Source organism: Ornithorhynchus anatinus, chromosome 1 (genome assembly GCF_004115215.2).
Source record: "Ornithorhynchus anatinus isolate Pmale09 chromosome 1, mOrnAna1.pri.v4, whole genome shotgun sequence".
NCBI lineage: Eukaryota > Metazoa > Chordata > Mammalia > Monotremata > Ornithorhynchidae > Ornithorhynchus > Ornithorhynchus anatinus.
Window position 1 is genome coordinate 178,024,345 of NC_041728.1, and position 22,847 is coordinate 178,047,191.

Consider the following 22,847-nt stretch of genomic DNA (forward strand, 5'->3'; position numbering starts at 1 on the left):
TGAATTAATCAATCAATCAATCGTATTTATTGAGCCCTTACTAGGTGCAGAGCACTGTACTAAGCGCTTGGGAAAGGGCAATGCCACAGAATTGGAGGATGCATTTCACTGCCCACAAGAAATAAAGGTAAGCAAAAGCTCTTGGAGCTAACAAGTTCACAGTCAATCATTCATTCATTCGATAGTATTTATTGAGCGCTTATTGGGTGCAGAGATTAGTACAGTGCAGACTGTAAGCCCGTCAATGGGCAGGGACTGTGTCTGTCTGTTGCCGATTTGTACATTCCAAGCGCTTAGTACAGTGCTCTGCACCTAGTAAAAGCTCAATAAATACTAACGAATGAATAAGCGCTCAGTAAATACGATCAAATGAATGAATGAATGAACATTAAGGGCTTCAGAGAGTACAGTATAACCGAGTTGGCAAACACGGTCCCTGACCGTAGCAAACTTAGAGGCTCGAGAGGGAAACAGACATTAATATCAATACAGAAATTGTGGGTATGGATATAATAATAATGTTGGTGCTATGGGACTGAGGGAGGAGTGAAAAAAAGATGCATATCCAGGTGCAAGAGCACCACAGAAGGGAGTGGGAGAAGAGGAAATGAAGGCTTAGTCGGGGAAGGCCTCTTAGAGGAGATATGTTTTTCATAAGGCTTTGAAGGTGGAGGGCGTGAATACCTGTCGGATACGAAGGAAGGCGTTCCAGGACCCAGACAGGTCGTGGGTGAAAGATCAGCGAGGGATAGACGAGATCGAGGTACAGTGAGTAGGTTGGCATTAGAGGAGTGAAGGGTACAGGCTGGGTTATAATAGGAGATCCAGGGAGGTTTAGTGGGAGGGGCAAGATCATCGAGTGAGTTAAAGTTGATGGTAAAAGGGTTTCTGTTTGATGCAGAGGCGGATGGGCAACCACTGGAGGTTCTCGAGGGGTGGGAAACGTGGGCCGAATGATTCCGTAGAAAAATGATCCAGGAAGCAGAGTGAAGTATGGACTGGTGTTGGGAGAGACAGGAGGCAGGGAGGTCAGAGAGGAGGCTGATGCGGTAATCAACGCAGGAGATAAGTGTTTGGATTAACAGAACCATTCGGCCCACGTCTCCCCACTCCTCAAAAACCTCCAGTGGTTGCCCATCCACTTCCAATAGCAATTTGGATGGAGAGGAAAGCGTGGATTTTAGTGACGCTGTGAAAAAGAACTGACGGGATCTGATGACAGGCTGAATGAGAGGGATGAGTCGAGGATAACGCCAAGGTTATGGGCTTGTGGGATAGGGAGGACGGTTGTACTGTCTACAGTGATGAAAAAGTCAGGGGAGGGAAGGGTTTGGGTGGGAAGATGAGTCCTGCTTTGCACACGTTTAGTTTGGGGAATCAGTAGGACATCCAAGTAGAGATGTCCTGAACCAGGAAGAAATATGACACTTCGGAGAGGGAGAGCGATCGGGGCCGGTGATGTAGATGTGGATGTCACAAGTGCTGAGATGACTGCTGATTCTGAAGACTTTGGGGCCTGTCGATTAATCAGGGAAGGATTCGACTGTAAACCCCTTGTGGGCGGAGACCGTGAAAAGGGCTGGAGAGATGAGGGCTTAGGGAAGGCTTCTTGGAGGAGATTTTAGGAGAGTCTTGAAGCTGAGGAGACTGATGGACTGTAGGATAAGAAGTGGGAGGGAGTTCCGGGAAGGAAGGGGGATGTGGCCAAGGGCTTGATCCTGAGTAAGAGCAGTTGGAGGCTCTGAGAGTAAGTTGGTATTCGAGGAGACGGGGGATGGCTCAGTCAGCAGGGTCATCTTTGAATAGGAAGGACAATTATGTGGAGATTTATAACCGCAGAATCCGGAGGCACTACAAGATTAATTACAATCCACCTCAAAGGCATAAATTAAGTCATGCCCTGACAAAGCGTATTTCTTCTCTTCAGACTTTTCCTGTATGTAGGGATGGATGAGGGGAAAGGTATGGGGGGTGGGGAGAGAGGGCAAGGAGTGAGATCAGAACCCTAAATTACCGTAGCACTGGCCAGAGAGGGGAAAAATCAAGCTGACTGTACGTGTTCACGAACAACCCAGCTCTCTATAGTTTGACATTCGGCTATTTGGAAGTTTAACAAACTCTCTGTTGATAACCACAGGCCCACACAAACCTCGGATCAGTGCGGCACCACACAATTTAATAATAATAATAATAATGTTGGTATTTGTTAAACGCTTACTGTGTGCAGAGCACTGTTCTAAGTGCTGGGGTAGATACAGGGGAATCAGATTGTCCCACGTGAGGCTCACAGTTAATCACCATTTCACAGATGAGGTAACGGAGGCACAGAGAAGTTAAGTTACTTGCCCACAGTCACACAGCTGACAAGTGGCAGAGTTGGCATTTGAACCCATGACCTCTGACTCCCAAGCCCGTGCTCTTTCCACTGAGCCACGCTGCTTCTCTATTATTATTATTATTTAGAGTCCTCAGCCTTTTACCAGTTTGGATAGTAATAATAATAATAACAATGATAATGATGATGATTATGGCACTTGTTAAGTTCTGTACTGTTCTAAGCACTAGGTTAGTTTGGATACAGTCCCCGTCCCACATGGGGCTGACACTCTTAATCCCCATTTTTACAGATAGGAAACCGTGGTCCAGGGAAGCAAAGTGACTTACCCAAGGTCACACAGCAGACATGTGGCGGAGCTGGGATTAGAACCCAGGTCCTTCTGACTACCAGGCCCATGCTCTATTCACTAAACCGTGCTGCTTCTCCCTGGGAAAGGGCAGGGATCATGTCTATCGTATTCTCCCAAACACTTAATAGACTACTCTGCACAGAGTAAACTGTATGAACTTTGAGTGCAGGGATTGTGTCTACTGACTCAGTTGTACTCTCTGAAGCCTAAGGACAGTGCTCTGCACAAAGTAGACTGCAGGTTACTTGAGGGTCGGGATCATGTATACTGAATGAAGTGGACTCTCCCAAGCCCTTAGTACAGTGCTCACCACAAAGTAAACTGCTATTTGTTAAGTGCTTACTATGTGCCAAGCACTGCTCTAAGCACTGGGGGAGATACAAGGTATTCAGGTTGTCCCACCTGGGGCTCACAGTCTAAATCCCCATTTTACAGATGAGGTAACTGAGGCCCAGAGAAGTGAAGTGACTTGCCCAAAGTCACACAGCTGACAAGTGGCGGAGCTGGGATTAGAACCCATGACCTCTGGCTCCCAAGCCTGTGCTCTTTCCACTGAGCCACGCTGCTTCTCTATCTCCTTGAGGGCAGGGATTGTGTCCACTCTCATGGCTTAGCGGAAAGAGCACTGTCTCGGGAGTCAGAGGACGTGGGTTCTAATCCCACCTCTGCCACTTGTCTGCTGTGTGACCTTGGGCAAGCCACTTAACTTCTCCGTGCCTCAGTTACCCCATCTGTGAAAGGGGGATTAAAACTGTGAGTCCCCCTTGGGAAAACCTGATTACCTTGTATCTACCCCAGTGCTTAGAACAGTGCTCAGCACATAGTAAACACTTAAATACCATAATCATTATTATTATTATTATTACTCTCTCAAGCACTTATGACAGTGATCTGCACACAGTAGACTCTCAGGCCTGGACTCAACTCACTAAGCCACACTGATTCTCGCAACGCTTAGTACAGTGCTCTGCACATAATAAATAGCATTGAATGATCACCTGAGATAAAGCATGGCCTTACCCAGAATCGCTTCCAATGCCCCAGTCCTCTCATCATTTCTCTCTGAGCTTTCCACAGTCTGACGACCGCTTTCATCACCACCATAATGCAGTACTAATCGCATTTATCAGTTTACAAACTGCCGGAGCGGAGAGTGGGGCTGTGAAGAATTTTTAAAAGATGGCATTTCACATTCATTAGGAATGTGCAATAAATATGGTAATTTCTGAGCTGTCTCTCTCTTGCCCCTCTTGAAAGGGAAAGCGAGAATGGAAAAGAAATGGGGGTTTTTTTTTCACTTGTTTTTAAAGCTCTGAGCCACGAGTGGGGAGTCGAAAAGGTGACTCGGACCTCTTCGGCTGAAAAATGGCCGCCCGCGGCCACTTAGCCGACTGACCTGGTGACCGTGATTCCCCTGGGGACAATTTGGAAGGAAGGCCATGAGAAGCAGTGTGGCCTAGAGGATAGGGCACGGGCCTGGGAATCCGAGGGACCTGGGTTCTAATTCTGGCTCCTCCACTTGTCTGCTGTGAGACCTTAGACAAGTCACTTAGAGAAGCAGCATGGCCTACTGGATAGAGCACGGGCCAGGGAATAAGGAGTACCTGGGTTCTAATTCCACTCCATAATTCACTCTGCCGCCTGGAACAAATCCAGCGGCCCCTCCTGCATCCTGATCCTCCCCGATTTACTTGACTGCGTCACCTGGGGTAGGTCGCTTCACTTCTCTGAGCCTCAGTTACCTCATCTGTTAAATGAGGATTAAGACTATGAGCCCCATGTGGGACTTGAACTGTGTCTGACCCGATTACCTTGTATCTTAGAACAGTGCTTGGCACATAGTAAGCGCTTAACAATTATTATCATTATTATCTACCCCGGTGCTTAGAACAGAGCCTGGCACTTAATAAGTGCTTAACAAATATCGTGAGGAAAAAAAGGTCATTACACGCGCCACAGCATGAGAAACAGAATACACAATGTGAGAAAGGAAAGGAAAGCTGACAAGCCACGGAGGAGTGAACCGCAGAAGAGTGTATTTTTAACAAGCTGTCTGTCCACTGAAGATTTGATCCCCAGATGATTGACACAAGGCTCATCTAAGGCAGCATTTGATATGATGATCCTTAAGGAACATATATATATATATTTCTTCCTCTTGACAGGGCCTCTTTAAAGCTGGGCTTTCCATTCCTGATCCTCTTGACTCCAGAAGGAGAAGGTACTGACAGAGAATTTGGGCTTTTAAGCCTTCGGTGAAATCTTGGCCGTTAAACATGTCTGGGCTTGGATCCTCTGAGGCTGAGAAATTCACCTTTCTCTCCGCATATCCTTTCTGCAGGGTTGGAAAGGCAGAAAAGAAAAAAACACTCAGCAATATAGCGAGGTAATCGTAAGTTTGGTATTTCTTAAGTGCATACAGTGTACCAACACGCTGCTAAGCACTAGGATAGATATAATAATAATAATAATAATAACAATGGTATTTGTTAAGTGTTTACTATGTGTCAAGCACTGATCTAAGCACTGGGGTCAGAACGTCAAGCACTGTTCTAAGACAGTGATATGCAGAAGTACGTTACAGACACGGACATAAGTGCTGAGGGGCTGAGGGTGGGATAATAATAATGATAATTGTGGTATTTAAGTGCTTACTATGTGCCAAGCACTGTTTGAAGGACTGGGATAGATACAAGGTAATCAGTTTGGACACAGTCCCTGTCCTACATGGGGCTCACACCTTTAATCCCCATTTTACAGATGAGGTAATTGAGGCATAGAGAAGTGACATGCCCAACTTGACACAGCACAGTCAGATGGCACATGGTTTCTGTTCCTCTTGTGACTCACAGACTGAGAAAGAGGGAGAACAGGTATTTTATCTTCATTTTTCAAATGAAAAATGGAGTGACTTGTGCAAGGTCACCCAGCAGACAAGTGGTGGAGTGGGGATTAGAAACCGAGAAGCAGCGTGGACTAGTGGATAGAGCATGAGCCTGGGACTCAGAAGGATGTGGGTGCTAATCTGCCACTGGTGTGCTGTGTGACCTTGGGCAAATCAGTTAACTTCTCTGGGCCTCTTTACCTTATCGATGAAATGGGGATTAAGACTGAGTGTCCTGTGTGGGGACAGTGACTGTGTCCAACCTGATTTGCTTGCATCTACTCCAGAGCTCTTTGCCCACTCCAGTCCACACTTAATAATGATAATGTTGGTATTTGTTAAGCACTTACTATGTGCAGAGCACTGTTCTAAGCGCTGGGGTAGACACAGGGGAATCAGGTTGTCCCACGTGGGGCTCACAGTCTTAATGCCCATTATACAGATGAGCTAACTGAGGCACAGAGAAGTTAACTGACTTGCCCACAGTCACACAACTGACAAGCGGCAGAGCTGGGATTCGAACCTATGACCTCTGACTCCCAAGCCCGTGCTCTTCCCACTGAGACACGTCACCCTGCTGCCTGAATCAAATCTAACGGCCCCCATTTCATCCTAATCCTCCTCGACCTCTCAGTTGCCTAGGACGCTAACGATCACTAAGCAGCGTGGCTCAGTGGCAAGAGCCCAGACTTGGGAGTCTAGAGGTCATGGGTTCTTACAAGAGCCCAGGCTTGGGAGTCTAGAGGTCATGGGTTCTTATCTCGGCTCCGCCGCTTGCCAGCTGTGTGACTTTGGGCAAGTCACTTAACTTCTCTAGGCCTCAGTTACCTCATCTGTAAAATGGGGATGAAAGCTGTGAACCCCACAAGGGACAACCTGATCACCTTGTATCCCCTCACCGCTTAGAACAGTGACCTGAACATAGTAAGCGCTTAATAAATACCACCATTTTTATTTTAATCTCCTGGAAATGATAACCAACCTTGGTTTCACTGGCTCTGCCCTCTCCTGATTTTCCTCTCATCTCTCTGGCCGTTTATTCTCAATCTCCTTCTCAGTCTCCTCCTCTGCCTCCCACCTCCTAATTCCCTCCTCCTCCAACCCCAAAACTGCCCACCAGAAGCAAATATACCTTTAAACACAGAGGATGCTTTCCTTCCAGCTGCTTCTAGTCTTGTTTGCTTCCCCTCCTCATGAATGTCCTCTCTCTGGAATGTCACGGGGGATCAGCCAACCTCACAATATTCTTCTCTCTTCATCTTAATAAAATGCCCTGTGCTTTACGTGCCACAGCCCATTCGTTCCAGTTTATATCCTGGATGCTCCTGCCCCCTTCTTCTCTGCTTTGGCACCAAGGAACTCTGCTTCAGACTTCCTCATGTCAGGGATGGATCTGCCAAGATATAAAAGGGAAAAAAAAAATATTCATTCAGTAGTATTTATTGAGTGCTTATTGTGTGCTTGGAAAGTACAATTCAACAACAAATAGAGACAATCCCTGCCCACAACAGGCTCACAGTCTAGAAGGGGGGAGACAGACATCAAAACAAGTAAACAGGCATCAATAGCATCAATATAAATAAATAGAATTATAGATATATTCACATCATTAATAAAATAGATTTATAAATATGTACATATATATACACACAAGTGCTGTGGGGCGGGGAAGAAGGTAGAGCAGACGGAGCAAGTGGGGGTGATGGGGAGGGGAGAGGGAGCAGAGGAAAAGGGGGGCTTAGTCCAGGAAGGTCTCCTGGAGGAGGTGAACTTTCAGTAGGGCTTTGAAGGGGGGGAAGTGTGCTACTTTGGCAGATGTTCATTCAATAATATTTATTGAGCGCTTACTATGTGCAGGGCACTGTACTCAGCATTGGGAATGTACAATTCGGCAACAGATAGAGACAATCCCTGCCCATTGACGGGCTTACAGTCTAATCGGAGGAGACAGACGGACAAAAACAAGACAACTTAATCACAATAAATAGAATCAAGGGGATGTACACCTCATTAACAAAGTAAACAAGGTAATAAAAATATATACAAATGAGCACAGTGCTGAGGGGAAGGGAAGGGAGAGGGGGAGGAGCAGAGGGAAAGGGGGAAAAGAGGGCTTAGCTGAGGGGAGGTGAAGGGGGGGAAGAGAGGCAGCAAAGGGAAAAGGGGAAGCTCAGTGTGGAAAGGCCTCCCGGAGGAGGTGAGCTCTCAGTAGGACTTTGAAGAGGGGAAGAGAGTTAGTTTGGCGAAGGTGAGGAGGGAGGGCATTCCAGGACAGCGGGAGGACGTGGGCCAGGGGTCGACGGCGGGATAGGCATGAACGGGGGATGGTGAGAAGGTGAGCGGCAGAGGAGCGGAGCGTGCGGGGTGGGCGGTAGAAAGAGAGAAGGGAGGAGAGGTAGGAGGGGGCAAGGTGATGGAGAGCCTCGAAACCAAGAGTGAGAAGTTTTTGTTTCGTGCGGAGGTCGATAGGCAACCACTGGAGGTTTTTAAGAAGGGGAGTGATGTGCCCAGAGCGTTTCTGCAGGAAGATGAGCCGGGCAGCGGAGTGAAGAATAGACTGGAGTGGGGAGAGTCAGGAGGAAAGGAGGTCAGAGAGAAGGCTGACACAATAATCCAGCCGGGATATTATGAGAGCCTGTACCAGACAGCCGTTTGGATGGAGAGGAAAAGGCAGATCTTGGCGATATTATAAAGGTGAGACCGGCAGGCCTCTGTGACGGATTGGATGTGTGGGGTGAATGAGAGAGCTGAGTCAAGGATGACACCAAGGTTGTGGGCTTGAGAGAGGGGAAGGATGGTCGTACCATCCACAGTGACAGCAAAGCGGACAGGGTTTGGGAGGGAGGATAAGGAGCTCAGGAAGGAGGGCGTTCCAAGCCAGAGGGAGGACGTGGGCCAGGGGTCGACGGAGGGACAGGTGAGAAGGAGGCCCAGTGAGGAGGTTAGTAGCACCAGAGGAGCGGAGTGTGCTGGCTGAGCTGTAGAAGGAGAGAAGGGAGGTGAGGTAGGAGGGGGTCAGGTGATGGACAGCTTTCAAGTCAATAGTGAACCCATCCTTTAGTTTAGTTGCAACTGCTTGAAACACAAATAGAGTGAGAAACATGGGCTACAGGAAAGAGCGCAGATCTGGGAAGTAGAGGACCTGGGTCCTAGTCCTGGACTGTGCTGCTTACCTACAGTGTTACACTGGGCAAGTCATTTGACTTCTCTGTACCTCGGTTTTCTCCTCTGTAAAATGGGGATCTATACCCATTCTCTCTCCCTCTTAGACTTGAGGCCTCAATTGCCCCTGCCCCTCCTCAGTCCCTCCCCCTTTTGTCCCCTCTTCGACGCTCCCATTTTTCCCAGCAGTTTCTCTGGAGAAGACCTCTTTCCTCCTCTCCAAAGCTACTCCCTCCACTTATGCATCTTATCCCATTCCTTCACACCTTATCAAAACTCCCACACTCTCCCTTCTTCCCTCCCTAACAGCCATCTTAAATGGTTCTCTCTCCAGTGCTTTCTTCCCCACTGCTTTTGAACATGACCACGTCTGCCTTATCCTAAAAAAACCCTCCCTTGACCCCATGGCTCCCTCCAGTTATCAGCCCACCTCTTCCTACCTTTCCTCTCCACACTCCTTGAGCAAATTGTCTCCATCTGCTGTCTCAAATTCCTTTCCTCCAGTTCTCTCCTTGACCCCTCCGATCTGGCTTCCATCCCTTTCACTCCACAGAAACTGCCCTCTCAAAGGTCACCGATGATCTCTTTCTTGCCAAATGCAATGGCTTCTACTCCATCCTAACCCTCCTCGACCTCTCAGCTGCCCGAGAGCCTCAACGCTGCCTTCAACACTGTGGACCACCCGCTTCTCCTGGAAACGTTATCCAACCTTGGCTTCACTGGCTCTCTGTCTTCTCCTGGTTCTCTTCTTACCTCTCTGGCTGTTCATTCCCAGACTCCTTCACGGGCTCTTCCTCTGCCTCCCATCCCCTAACTGTGGGGTTCCCTCAAAGTTCAGTTCTGAGTCCCCTTCTATTCTCCATCTGTGTCCACTTCTTTGGATAACTCATTCGCTCCCAAGGCTTCAGTCACCACTTCTATATGGATGATACCCAAATCTATATCTCCAGCCCTGATACCTTTCCCTCTCTGCAGACTCTCACCTCCTCCTGCCTTGGCTGTTGGCTCTCATCTCCTCCTGCCTTCAAGACATCTCTACTTGGCTGTCCTCCTGTCACCTAAAGCTTAACGTGCCTTACACTCACTCCCTCGGTGAACTCATCCGCTCTCACGGCTTTGACTACCATCTCTACGCAGATGACACGCAGATCTACATCTCCGCCCCTGTCCTCTCCCCCTCCCTTCGGGCTCGCATCTCCTCCTGCCTCCGGGACGTCTCCACCTGGATGTCGGCCCGCCACCTAAAACTCAACATGAGCAAGACTGAGCTCCTCATCTTCCCTCCCAAACCCGGTCCGCACGACCATCCTTCCCGTCCCGCAGGCCCGCAATCTCGGTGTCATCCTTGACTCGTCCCTCTCGTTCACCCCACACATCCTATCCGTTACCGAGACCTGCCGGTTTCACCTCTACGATATCGCCAAGATCCGCCCTCTCCTCTCCACCCAAACGGCTACCTTACTATTACGGGCTCTCGTTATATCCCGGCTGGACTACTGTGTCAGCCTTCTCTCTGACCTCCCTTCCTCCTCTCTCGCCCCGCTCCGGTCTATTCTTCACTCCGCTGCCCGGCTCATCTTCCTGCAGAAACGATCTGGGCCTGTCACTCCCCTTCTTAAACAACTCCAGTGGTTGCCTATCGACCTCCGCTCCAAACAAAAACTCCTCACTCTAGGCTTCGAGGCTCTCCATCACCTTGCCCCTTCCTACCTCTCCTCCCTTCTCTCTTTCTACCGCCCACCCCGCACGCTCCGCTCCTCCGCCGCCCACCTCCTCCCCATCCCTCGGTCTCGCCCCTCCCGCCGTCGACCCCCGGGTCACGTCCTCCCACGGTCCCGGAACGCCCTCCCTCCTCACCTCCGCCAAACTGATTCTCTTTCCCTCTTCAAAACCCTACTTAAAAATCACCTCCTCCAAGAGGCGTTCCCAGACTGAGCTCCTCTTCCCCCTCTACTCCCTCTGCCATCCCCCCTTTACCTCTCCGCAGCTAAAGCCTCATTTTCCCCTTTTCCCTCCGCTCCTCCACCTCTCCCTTCCCATCCCCACAGCACCGTACTCGTCCGCTCGACTGTATATATTTTCGTTACCCTATTTATTTTGTTAATGAATTGTACATCGCCTTGATTCTATTTAGTTGCCATTGTTTTTACGAGATGTTCTTCCCCTTGACGCTGTTTATTGCCATCGTTCTTGTCTGTCCGTCTCCCCCGATTAGACCGTAAGCCCGTCAAACGGCAGGGACTGTCTCTATCTGTTGCCGACTTGTTCATCCCAAGCGCTTAGTACAGTGCTCTGCACATAGTAAGCGCTCAATAAATACTATTGAATGAAAACAGAGCTCCTTATCTTCCCGCCCAAACCCTGTCCTTCCCCTAACTTACCCATCCCTGTAGACGGCACCACCATCCTTCCTGTCTCACAGGCCCATAACCTTGGCATTATCCTTGACTCCTCTCTCTCATTCAACCCACACATTCCATCCATCACTAAATCCTGTTGGTCCCACCTTCACAACACTACTAAAATCCACCCTTTCCTCTCCATCCAAACAGGTATCACGTTAATACAGTCACTCATCCTATCCCACCTGGATTACTTCATCGGTCTCCTTGCTGACTTCCCAGCCTCTTGCCTTTCCCCACTCCAGCCCGTACTTCACTCTACTGCCTGGATCATTTTACTACAGAAATGATAGGGACATGTCACCCTTCTCCTCAAAAAGCTCCAGTGGCTGCCCATCCATCTCTGCATCAGACAAAAACTCCTCACCATTGACTTTAAAGCACTCCATCACCTTGTCCCCTCCTGATAATAATAATAATAATAATAATAATAATAATGACATTTGTTAAGCACTTACAATATGCAAAGCACTGTTCTAAGTGCTGGGGTGGATACAAGGTGATCAGGTTGTCCCACGTGGGGCTCACAGACATAATCCCCATTTTACAGATGGGGTAACTGAGGCACAGAGAAGTTAAGTGACTTGCCCAAAGTCACACAGCTGACAAGTGGCTGAGCTGGGATTTGAACCCATGACCTCTGACTCCCAAGCCCGTGCTCTCTCAACTGAGCCACACTCTTTCCTCACTTCGCTTCTCTCCTTCAACAACCCAGCTTGCATAGTTCACTCCTCTGATGCCAACCTTCTTGCCGTGCCTCAGTCTCCCCTGTCTTGCTGCTAACCCCTAGCCCACATCCTGTCTCTAACCTGGAACACCTCTTCAAATCCAACAAGCAATTACTCTACCCCCATTCAAAGCCTTATTGAAGACACACCTCCTCCAAGAGGCCTTCCTAGACTAAGCCCACTCAATCTTTCCTCATCTCCCATTCCCTTCTGCGTCACCATGACTTCTTCCCTTTGCTCATCCCCCCCGTACCAGTCCCAAAGCGCTTATGTACATATCTGTAATTTTATTCATTTGTATTCACGTTTGTCTCTCGTCCTCTACACTGTAAGCTTGTTGTGGGCAGTGAATGTGTCTGTTTATTGTTGCATCGTACTCTCCTAGGCACAGAAAGTGTTCAGTAAATATGTTTGAATGAAAGAAAGAAAGAAAGAAAGAAAGAAAGAAAGAAAGAAAGAAAGAAAGAAAGAAAGAAAGAAAGAAAGAAAGAAAGAAAGAAAGAATGAGACCCAGGGTATCTTCCTGATCAATTAACTTGTATCTACCCCCGTGCTTAGTACAGTGCTTGGCACGTAGTGAACACTTAAATGCTGCAATAATGATAATAAGAATAATAATGATTCCTCAATACCACTATTATTCATGATTCCTTTAATAAGGGGTAAGAAACACACACAAATAAACCCAACCACTTATTGCAGATGTGCCAATTCATAGAGGCTTATCAACCAATTAATCAGTAGTATTTGAGTGCTTACTGTGTGCAGAACACAGTACTAAGCACTTGGGAGAGATCCCTGCCCAAGGTGAGCTTACACTCTAGAGAGAGAGACAAACATTTAAGATAAACTAATAGTAAAATCAAATAAAATAAAAATATTTGAACTGCAAAAGCTCATTATGGGCAGCGAATGTGCCTGCTAACTCTGTTGTGTCGTACTCTCCCAAGGATTAGCATAATAGCACTTTGAGTGGAGAGAAAGAGGTGGATTCTACAGATGTTGTGAAGGATTTGTAGCAGACTGGAAATGTGGGATACATGAAAGAGATGAGTTGAGAAGAATGACCCAGGTTAAAGGCTTGGGACACTGGTAGGATGGTGGTATTGTCTACAGTGATAGGAAAATCAATGAGTGGACAAGTTTGGGTGGGAAAATGAGGACTTCTGTTTTGGACATATTAAATTTGAGTGTTCATGGGACATCCGAGTGGATAGGTCCTGAAGACATGTGCTGGTGTGAGACTGCAGAGAAGGAGAGAGGGCTGGAGAGAAGCAGTGTTACCTAGTGGATAGAACATGGGGCTGGGAGTCAGAAGGACCTGGGTTCTAATCCCAGCTCTGCCAATTGTCTGCTGTATGACCTTGGGCAAATCACTTCAGTTCTCTGTGCTTCAATTACCTCATTTGTAAAATGCGGATTAAGACTGTGAGCCCTATTGTCGGATGAGGACCGTGTCCACTGTGATTAGGTTGTATCTATCCCAGTGCTTAGTACATGCCTGGCATGTACATAGGGGAAAAAAGGGATAGATTTGGGAATCTTTCATGTAGAAATGGTCATTGATAAGGAATGCGATCTCCAAGGGAGTGGATGGAGATGGAGAATACCCAGAGCTGAGCTGAGTGTTATTATCACTGTGTAACCTAGGGCAAGTCACTTAACTTGTGTGCCTCAGCTCCCTCCTCTGTAAAATGGGAATTAAGATGGTGAGGTCCCATGTGGGATGAAGACTGAGTCCAACCCAATTATCTTGTATCTACCCCAGAGCTTAGAATAGTGACTGGCACATAGTAAGTGTTTAATGAATACCATAATTATTATATTATAAATGATTTAGTGAGAGTTTCAATGTTTCAATCACTGGGGCAGAATTAGATACAGATCTTTTCCTATAAGTGGCTAGAGCATGGGCCTGGGAGGCAGAAAGTCATGGGTTCTAGTGCTTGGCTTATAGTAAGTGTTTAAATAATACCATTATTATCATTATTATTATTATAATTTATCCAGGCTCTGCCACTTGTCTGTTGTGTGACCTTGAGCAAGTCACTTCACTTCTCTGCGCCCCATCTGCAAAATGAGGATTGAGTGAGCCCTATGTGGGGCAGGGACTGTGTCCTACCCAATTTGCTTGTATCCACTTCAAATACTATTATTATTATTATTATTAATAGTAGCATTAAAGCTCACATGCTAAGAGGGAGGGAAAACAGGTATCTTGTCCCCATTTTGCACAGGAAGAACTGAGGCACAGAGAGATTTCACTACTTGAGAAGCAGCATGGCCTAGAAGAATTAAGAGGCCTTCCCTGATTAACCCCTCTTTTTCCCAGCTCCCTCTCCCTTCTGTGTCATCTCGTGGATCTGTTACCTTTGGATATCCACCCTCACCTCCCCAGCACTTATGAACATATCTATAAATGATATATTATAGATTATTCATTAATATTAATGTCTGTCTCCATCAATCAGTGGCACTCCTTGAGCACTTCCTGTTTGCAGACCTCTGAACTAAGCTCTTGGGAGAATATGATACAGCAGAGTTGGTAGAAATTTCCCTGCCTACGATGAACTTACAGTCTATCAATCAAACAATCAATCAGTGGTATTTATTGAGCACTTATCATGTGTGGAGCACTTTACTAAGAACTTGGGACAGTACAATGCAAGAGAATTAGCAGATATGTTCCCTGCCTATACCAAGCTTACAGTCTAGGCGTGAAGACAGGCTCTCGTAATCTCCCGGCTAGATTACTGTGTCAGCCCGCTCTCCGATCTCCCTTCCTCCTCTCTCTCCCCGCTCCGGTCTATTCTTCACTCCGCAGCCCGGCTCATCTCCCTGCAGAAACGCTCTGGGCCTGTCACTCCCCTACTTAAAAACCTCCAGTGGTTGCCTATCGACCTCCGCACGAAACAAAAACTTCTGACTCTAGGCTTCAAGGCTGTCCATCCCCTTGCCCCCTCCTACCTCTCCTCCCTTCTCTCTTTCCAGTGCCCACCCCGCACGCTCCGCTCCTCCGCCGCCCACCTCCTCGCCGTCCCCTGTTCTCGCCCATCCCGCCGTCGACCCCTGGCCCACGTCCTCCCACGGTCCCGGGACGCCCTCCCTCCTCACCTCCGCCAAACTCATTCTCTTCCCCTCTTCAAAATCCTACTTAAAGTTCACCTCCTCCAAGAAGCCTTCCCAGCCCGAGCTCCCCTTTTCCCTCTGCTCCCTCTACCAGCCCCTTCACCTCTCCGCGGCTAAACCCTCTTCTCCCCCCTTTCCCTCTGCTCCTCCCCCTCTCCCTTCCCCTCCTCTCAGCACCGTGCTCGTCCGCTCAACTGTCTATATTTTCATTACCCTATTTATTTTGTTAATGAGATGTACATCGCCTCGATTCTATTTATTTGCCATTGTTTTAATGAGATGTTCATCCCCTTGATTCTATTTACTGCTATTGTTCTTGTCTGTCCGTCTCCCCCGATTAGACTGTGCGCCCGTCAAAGGGCAGGGACTGTCTCTATCTGTTACCGATTTGTACCTGCCAAGCGCTTAGTACAGTGCTCTGCACATAGTAAGCGCTCAATAAATACTATTGAATGAATGAATGAAAGACAGACATTAAAATGAATAATTTATAATATATAACTTAAAGATATGTACATACATTCTGTGGAGTTGAAAGAGGGGTGAATATCAGATGTCCAAAGGTTACAGATCAAGTGCATAGATGATGCAGAGGGAGAGAAAACTGGGGAAAAGAGGGCTAAATCGGGGAAAGCCTCTTGGAGGAGATGTGACCTTAATAATGTTTTGAAGGTGGAGAGAGTGGTGGTTTAGAGGGGAAGACGGGCATTAATATAAATAAATAATAGAATTTAGGAATAATCAGTTCCTGGGAGAGTGTAATACAGTAGATTTAGTAGATGTGATCCAGCTCAGTTAATAATAATAATGGTGTTATTTGTTAAGCACTTACTATGTGAGAGGCACTGTGCTAAGCGCTGGAGTGGATACAAACAATCCAGGTTGGACACAGTCCCCGTTCCACTTGGGGCTCACGGTCTCCATCCCCATTTTACCGACGAGGTACCTGAAGTCCAGAGAAGCAAAGTGACTTGCCCGTGGACACACAGCAGACAAGTGGCAGAGCTGGGAATAGAACCCATGACCTTCTGAGGCCCAGACCCAGTAGGAGACACAGTTCTCCTACTGCGTGGACATCTGATTTTCCACTAGATGTGAAATTGTCCTTTGCTCGCTGTTTTCAAAACCTTCCCGAGGGAGCAGCCTCTCCTGCCTATAGTGAGGAATGGGGTCTAATCTCTGTGGTTAATGCTTGGAAAGTGCTTTGAAGATAGAAAGCTCCAAGGTAGACCACAATTTTTTAAGTGTGGGATGAATAATAACACAGGGGATGCAAGTGTGCTTACAAATAATTTGCTGCGATGTGTTTGTCTATAAACTCCGAACGTAGGAAAATGATACCAGGAGCTGCTTCTTATTTTATCTTCAACGATGTCACAGAGGCACCCATAGCCTACGTTTTGACTCGGGCCATCTTGGCCACCTCTTCGGAGAGAGCCCTTGGGACTATTCACGGGTAAATTACGGTGGTTACGGTGGAGGAACCAACCCTTAGGTTGTGTGGTGTTGGAGGATTCGAACAAACCCTGTCCCTGAAAATGCACAAATATAGAACCTCAGAAGGAAACCCCTTGATGCTTGTAAGTGAAGGAATAATTCATGTTCCATGTGGCGACCGTTCTTTCTTGAATAGCTTCGCCTTGGGCAGGGTCGGGGCTTGGGCTGGGGGTGGGAAGGGGAGGGAAAAGATGGAGCTTTCAACTCTTTGCCTGATTGAGATGGGAATATTTGTTGAATTTCTCACAGCTCTGAGGTACTTTCTTAATGGGATGTCGTCAACCCCGTGTTTTAGATGTGTATAATTTTCCACTTGAAATGAATTGTTTCCTTTTGCAGATTCGTCATTTAGTCCCCTTTGGAAGTTTTACCCGGTCTCTTTTCAAATCACTTAAAATAACATCGGGTAATTAAGAAGAATCCATTGTCGGCACTCGTTTCAGTGGCTTGACTGGGTTTTCAAAATAAATTAGAGAGCAAAGCCCCTGTGTAGGAGCCAGGGAAAAAGACCAGCCTTGAGGATTAAAATCAATTAAGAGAATTGGAGCAACCCTCCCGGCCCTGATACGGGGCTAAAGCCGCAGATAAAAATCCACGGGAAACGGGGAGCTTGGCGGCGTGGCTTAGGGGAAAGAGTCCAGGCTTGGGAGTCAGAGGATGTGGGTTCTAACCCCAGCTCTGATGTCTACCTCCTAGGTGACCTTGGACAAGTCACTTCACTTCCCTGGGCCTCAGTTACCTCATCTGTAAAATGGAGATTAAGACTGTGAGTCCCACGTGGGACAACCTGATTACCTTGTATCTACCCCAGTGCTTAGAACAGTGCTTGGCATATAGTAAGCGCTTACAAATACCATAATAATAATAATAATATAACTCAATACCTGAGGCAGAGTCATTGAATCATTCATTCATTCAATGGTATTTATTGAGCGCTTACTATGTGCAGAGCACTGTACTAAGCGCTTGGAATGTACAAATCGGTAACAGATAGAGACGGTCCCTGCCCTTTGACGGGCTTACGGTCTAATCAATCTGAACATTTACTTCTCTGCATCCTGTTCGGTTTTTGTTCCTAGGAGAAACCATGGACTGACTGGATAAATCGGAGCACTCAGTCAATCGGTGGTATTTATTGAGCACTTACTGTGTATCTACCTCAGTACTCAGAATAGTGCCTGGCACATAGTAAGTGCTTAATAAAGAACATTTTAAAAAGAATGCTTGATTGATTGATAAGAGCTTAAGAAATACCACTATCATTATAATTATCGTTGAGCAAAGAGGGGGAAATCACAGTTTCAAGCCACAGGTAATTATCTTCTAAGAGTACTCTGGAATGAAGAACATCCCACGTATTCAAACAACCTAATTTAGTGGGACAAGAGATAATACGGGACATATAGGCTAACGAAACATAACCTCCTAAAGCATAGGCAGATCATATTTGCTCAACAATGCATTTGACATAGAGCAAATGCTTAATAAACTCAATTCATACATTCAATCAATGGACTAAGCACTTGGGAGCGTACGATATAACAATACAACAGACACATTCCCTGCTCACAGTGACTTTACGGTCCGGAGGGAGAGACAGAGAATAGAAGAAACGAATTAATAAGTATATAAATAAATAATTCCATAATTAACTAGCTCATGCTGGGTCCTACCTCCCCCGCAAAGCAGACGGCTTATTTTATCTCTAGACTGTAAGCTCCTTATGGGCAGGAAATGTGTCTCCTAATCCTGCCGCAGTGTACTCTCCCAAGCGCTGAGAAGCAAAAGCATGGCATAGTAGATACAGCCCGGGTCTTGGAGTCAGAAGGTCATGGGTTCTAATTCCAGCTCCGCCACTTGTTTGCTGGGTGACCTTGGGCAGGTGACTTCACTTCTCGGTGCCTCAGTTCCCTCATCTGGAAAATGGAGACGGAGACTGTGAGCCTAGCATGGGACAGGGACTGCGTCCAACCCGACTGCTTATATCCACCCCGGCGTGAGAGGCAGCGTGGCTCGATGGAAAGAGCACGGGCTTGGGAGTTAGAAGTCATGGGTTCTAATCCCGGCTCCGCCGCTTGTCAACTGTGTGACTTTGGGCACATCACTTAACTTCTCTGTGCCTCAGTTACCTCATCTGTAAAATGGGGACTAAGACTGTGACCCTCACGTGGGACAATCCGATCACTTTGTATCCCCCCCACCCCGAGAGCTTAGAACAGTGTTTTGCACATAGTAAGTGCTTAACGAATACCACCATTATTATTATTACAGTGCTTGGTAGATAGCAAGCGCTTATCAAATACCACTATTATTATTAGCTTTGTTATTTGAGTCAATTAATAGATCAGTCATATCCTGGCTTAGTGGATAGAGCACAGAGCTGGGAGTCAGAAGGTCATGGGTTCTAATCCTGGCTCTGCCACTTCATACATCTATAAGATCATGTTTATTGAGTGCTTACTGTGTGCAGAGCACAGTATTAAACACTTGAGAAAGTACAACAGTGAACAGTGACAATCCCTGCCTACAAGGAGTTCACAGTCTAGAAAGGGGAGACGGACCTCATATCAATTCAAATAAAGACATCGATACAAATAAATACAAATACAGATAAGTGGTGTGGGGCTGGGAGAGTGGGGAAGAGCAAAGGGAGCGAGTCAGGGTGACAAAGAAGGAAGTGGGAGATGAGGAAAACTGGGGCTTAGTCTGGGAAGGCCTCTTGGAGGAGATGGGCCTTCAGTAAGGCTTTGAAGTGGGGGGATTAATTGTCAGGTGGATTTGAAGATGGAGAGATGGAGGCACAGTGAGAAGGTTAGTACTAGAGGAGCGAGGTATGAGGGCCGAGTTGTAGAAGGAGAGAAGCGAGGTGAGGTAGGAGGGGCAAGGTGATGGACTGCTTTAAAGTCAGCGATGAGGAGCTTTTTGTTTGATATGGTGGTGGATAGGCAACCAATGGAGATTTTGAGGAGGGCGATGACTTGTCCTGAATGTTTCTGTAGAAGGTTGATTGACGCACGAAGAAACGAAGGATGGGGCAGTGTGACTCTGGGCAAGTCACTTCACTTCTCTGTGCCTCAGTTGCCTCATTCATCAAATGGGGATTAAGACTGGGAGCCCCACTTGGGACAGGGACTAGTTCCAACTCGATTTACCTGTATCCACCCCAGCGCTTAGTATAGTGCCTGTAACATAGTAAGCACATAACGGCTACCATCATTATTATTATTATACCTTTCTTCCTCTTTTTTTCACGGTGTTCATTAAGCCCTTACTACGTACCAGGCACTATTCTAAGCACTGGGGTAACTACAAGGTAATCAGGTTTGACACAGTCCCAGTCCCACATGGGGCTCACAGCCTTAATCCCCATTTTACAGATGAAGTAACTGAGGGACAGAGAAGTGGAGTGTGTAGAGCACTGTACTAAGCACCAGGGAAAGTCCAGTGCAACAGAGATGGTGAACACAATCCTTGCTTAAAGGCGCTTACAGTCTAAAGGGCGAGACTGACATTAAAATAGATTACAGGAAAGCACCCAAGTGTGGGGTGTCTGAAGAAACTAATTCACAGAGAAACCAAACGACTTGCACAAGGTCACTCAGCAGGCATATAATAATAATAATGATAATAATGTTGGTATTTGTTAAGCGCTTACTCTGTGCAGAGCACTGTTCTGAGCTCTGGGGTAGATACAGGGTAATCAGGTTGTCCCACATGAGGCTCACAGTTAATCCCCATTTTACAGATGAGGTAACTGAGGCACAGAGAAGTCGTGACTTGCCCAGAGTCACACAGCTGACAAGTGGCAGAGCTGGGATTTGAACTCTTGATCTCTGACTCCTGAGCCCGGGCTCTTTCCACTGAGCCAACTAGGATGAGAACCCAGGTCTTTTGACTCCCAGGCCTGTGCTCATTCCACTAGACCATGCTTATAGGTCAACATCAGGGCGTATGTTCATTCAGAAATCCTTCTCTCTCCCTCTTTGTCCCTCCCTCACTCCCTCCTCTCTTGCTCTCTCCCTCTCTTGCTCTTCTCTCTTCTTCTCTTCGCCCCTCTCTCTCTCTCTTGCTCTCTCCCCCTCTCTCTCTTTCTCCCTCTCCATCTCTCCGGAGATTCATCCATCACCGTTAATCCCTCCACTGATTGCTCCGATGCTCCCCTGAACAACAGAGAACCCGCAGAGCACATTCTCCATCCCTGGGACACCACAGCCCGACACCAATAAACCTGTTTTATGAAACCCTGAGGGAGCCTGTTCCTACCACCCCCCTGGACCTGCCAAATGGAGATCTACGGCCCCGAGGAAAACCAAATCTAGCTTGACGTACCATCTCCCCTGAAAGCAAGCCAGTCCTCTCAGCTCCTTCCAGGAAACGGAGAGGAATCAGGAGAGCACCGTCAGCCTCTGACCCGCTGTGCTGTCCGCTCCTCGGGTACCGGTGCCCTACCGGCTATTCCGGTTCAAAGCCCAGAGAGGATCACGGTTACCATAGCAACGTTTCTGGGCTGGAAGGGGACCCAGGCGCCCTTCACCCTGTCGGGTCAGGCGAGGCCAGGACCTGGAGAAGCCCGCCGCGGAACCGTGGGGAACAAGTGAACGCGATCACGGAAAAGAAAGGGGATTCGGCTGCAGGACAGAAGGGAGGAGCGGAGTCACGTTCTGGAAGCTGGACGGAGCGTGGCCTAGTGGAAAGAGCCTGGGCCTGGGAGTCAGAGGACCTGGGTTCTATTCTCAGCTCTCCCACTTATCTACTGTGGGACCTTGGGCGAATCTTTTTTTTAATGGCATTTGTTGAGTCCTTACTACATACAAGGCACTGTACTAAGCGCTGGGGCAGATACAAGCGAATAATAATAATGTTTGTATTTGTTAAGCACTTACTATGTGCAGAGCACTGTTCTAAGCGCCGGGGTAGATACAGGGTGATCAGGTTGTCCCACTTGAGGCTCACAATTAATCCCCATTTTACAGATGAGGTTACTGAAGCACCGAGAAGTGAAGTGACTTGCCCACAATCACACAGCTGACCAGTGGCAGAGCCGGGATTCGAACCCATGATCTCTGACTCCCAAGCCCGGGCTCTTTCCACTGAGACGCGATCTAGGTCTCACAAGGGGCTCATGGTCTTAATCCCCCTTTCACAGCTGACTTCACTTCTCTTGGCCTCAGTTCCCTCATCTGTAAAATGGGGATTCAATACCTGTTCTCCCTTCTACTTAGACTGTGAGCCCCACGTGGGATGTGATTACCTTATAGCTACCGCAGCGCTTAGTACAGTGTTTTATTCAGTCATTCATTCAATCGTATTTATTGAGCACTTACTGTGTGAAAGGCATTGTACTAAGCACCTGTGAGAACAACAACAACAAACAGACACAATCCTGCCCACAACGACCTCAGTGCTTGGCACATAGTAAACACTTAACAAATACCACTACAATTATAGATAGCTATCTTTGAGTAAGCGGCACGTCCTAGTGGAAAGAACAGAGGCCTGGAAGTCAGAGAGCCTGGGTTCTAATCCCGGCTCTGCCAGTTCATTCATTCATTCAATAGTATTTATTGAGAGCTTACTATGTGCAGAGCACTGTACTAAGCGCTTGGAATGTACAAATCGGTAACAGAGACAGTCCCTGCCCTTTGACGGGCTTACGGTCTAATTGGGGGAGATTAGTTGCCTACAGTGTGACCATAGGCAAGACATTTAATTTCTCAGTGCTTCAGTTTCTACTTCTGAAAAATGGGGGTCCAGTAACTGTGCTCTCTTCTACTAAGGCAGTGAGTCCCATGTGGGACAGGGACTGTGTCCAACCCGATTTGTTTGTATCCACCCCAGTGGTGAGTACAGTAATAATAATAATAATGTTGGTATTTGTTAAGCGCTTACTATGTGCCGAGCACTGTTCTAAGCGCTGGGGTAGACACAGGGGAATCAGGTTGTCCCACGTGGGGCTCACAGTCTTCATCCCCATTTTACAGATGAGGTAACCGAGGCACAGAGAAGTTAAGTGACTTGCCCAAAGTCACACAGCTGACAAGTGGCCGAGCCGGGATTCGAACCCATGACCTCTGACTCCAAAGCCCGTGCTCTTTCCACTGAGCCACGCTGCTTCTCTTAGTATGTACCTGGTACATACTAAGCACTTAACAAATATCTTCTAGTCTTCTAGACTGTGAGCCCATTGTTGGGTAGGGATTGTCTCTACTTGTTGCCAAATTGTACTTTCCAAGCACTTAGTACAGTGCTCTGCATACCGTAAGCGCTCAATAAATACGACTGAATGAATAAATGAAATATCATAATTATTGTAATTATTAAGGCAGACCCCAGGCATCACTGTGGTCCTGCAGCACTT

General features: G+C 47.4%; 1 long non-coding RNA gene across 1 annotated transcript; it reads right to left on the reverse strand.

Annotated features, from left to right (window-relative positions):
• Window positions 1-4,701: 4,701 nt before the first annotated feature.
• Window positions 4,702-21,003, reverse strand: LOC103167950. The gene is made up of 3 exons (XR_003762483.2): window positions 20,819-21,003; window positions 6,704-6,964; window positions 4,702-5,022 (listed from the first exon to the last, which is right to left on the reverse strand). It is a non-coding gene; the product is annotated as an uncharacterized LOC103167950 (long non-coding RNA).
• Window positions 21,004-22,847: the final 1,844 nt, after the last annotated feature.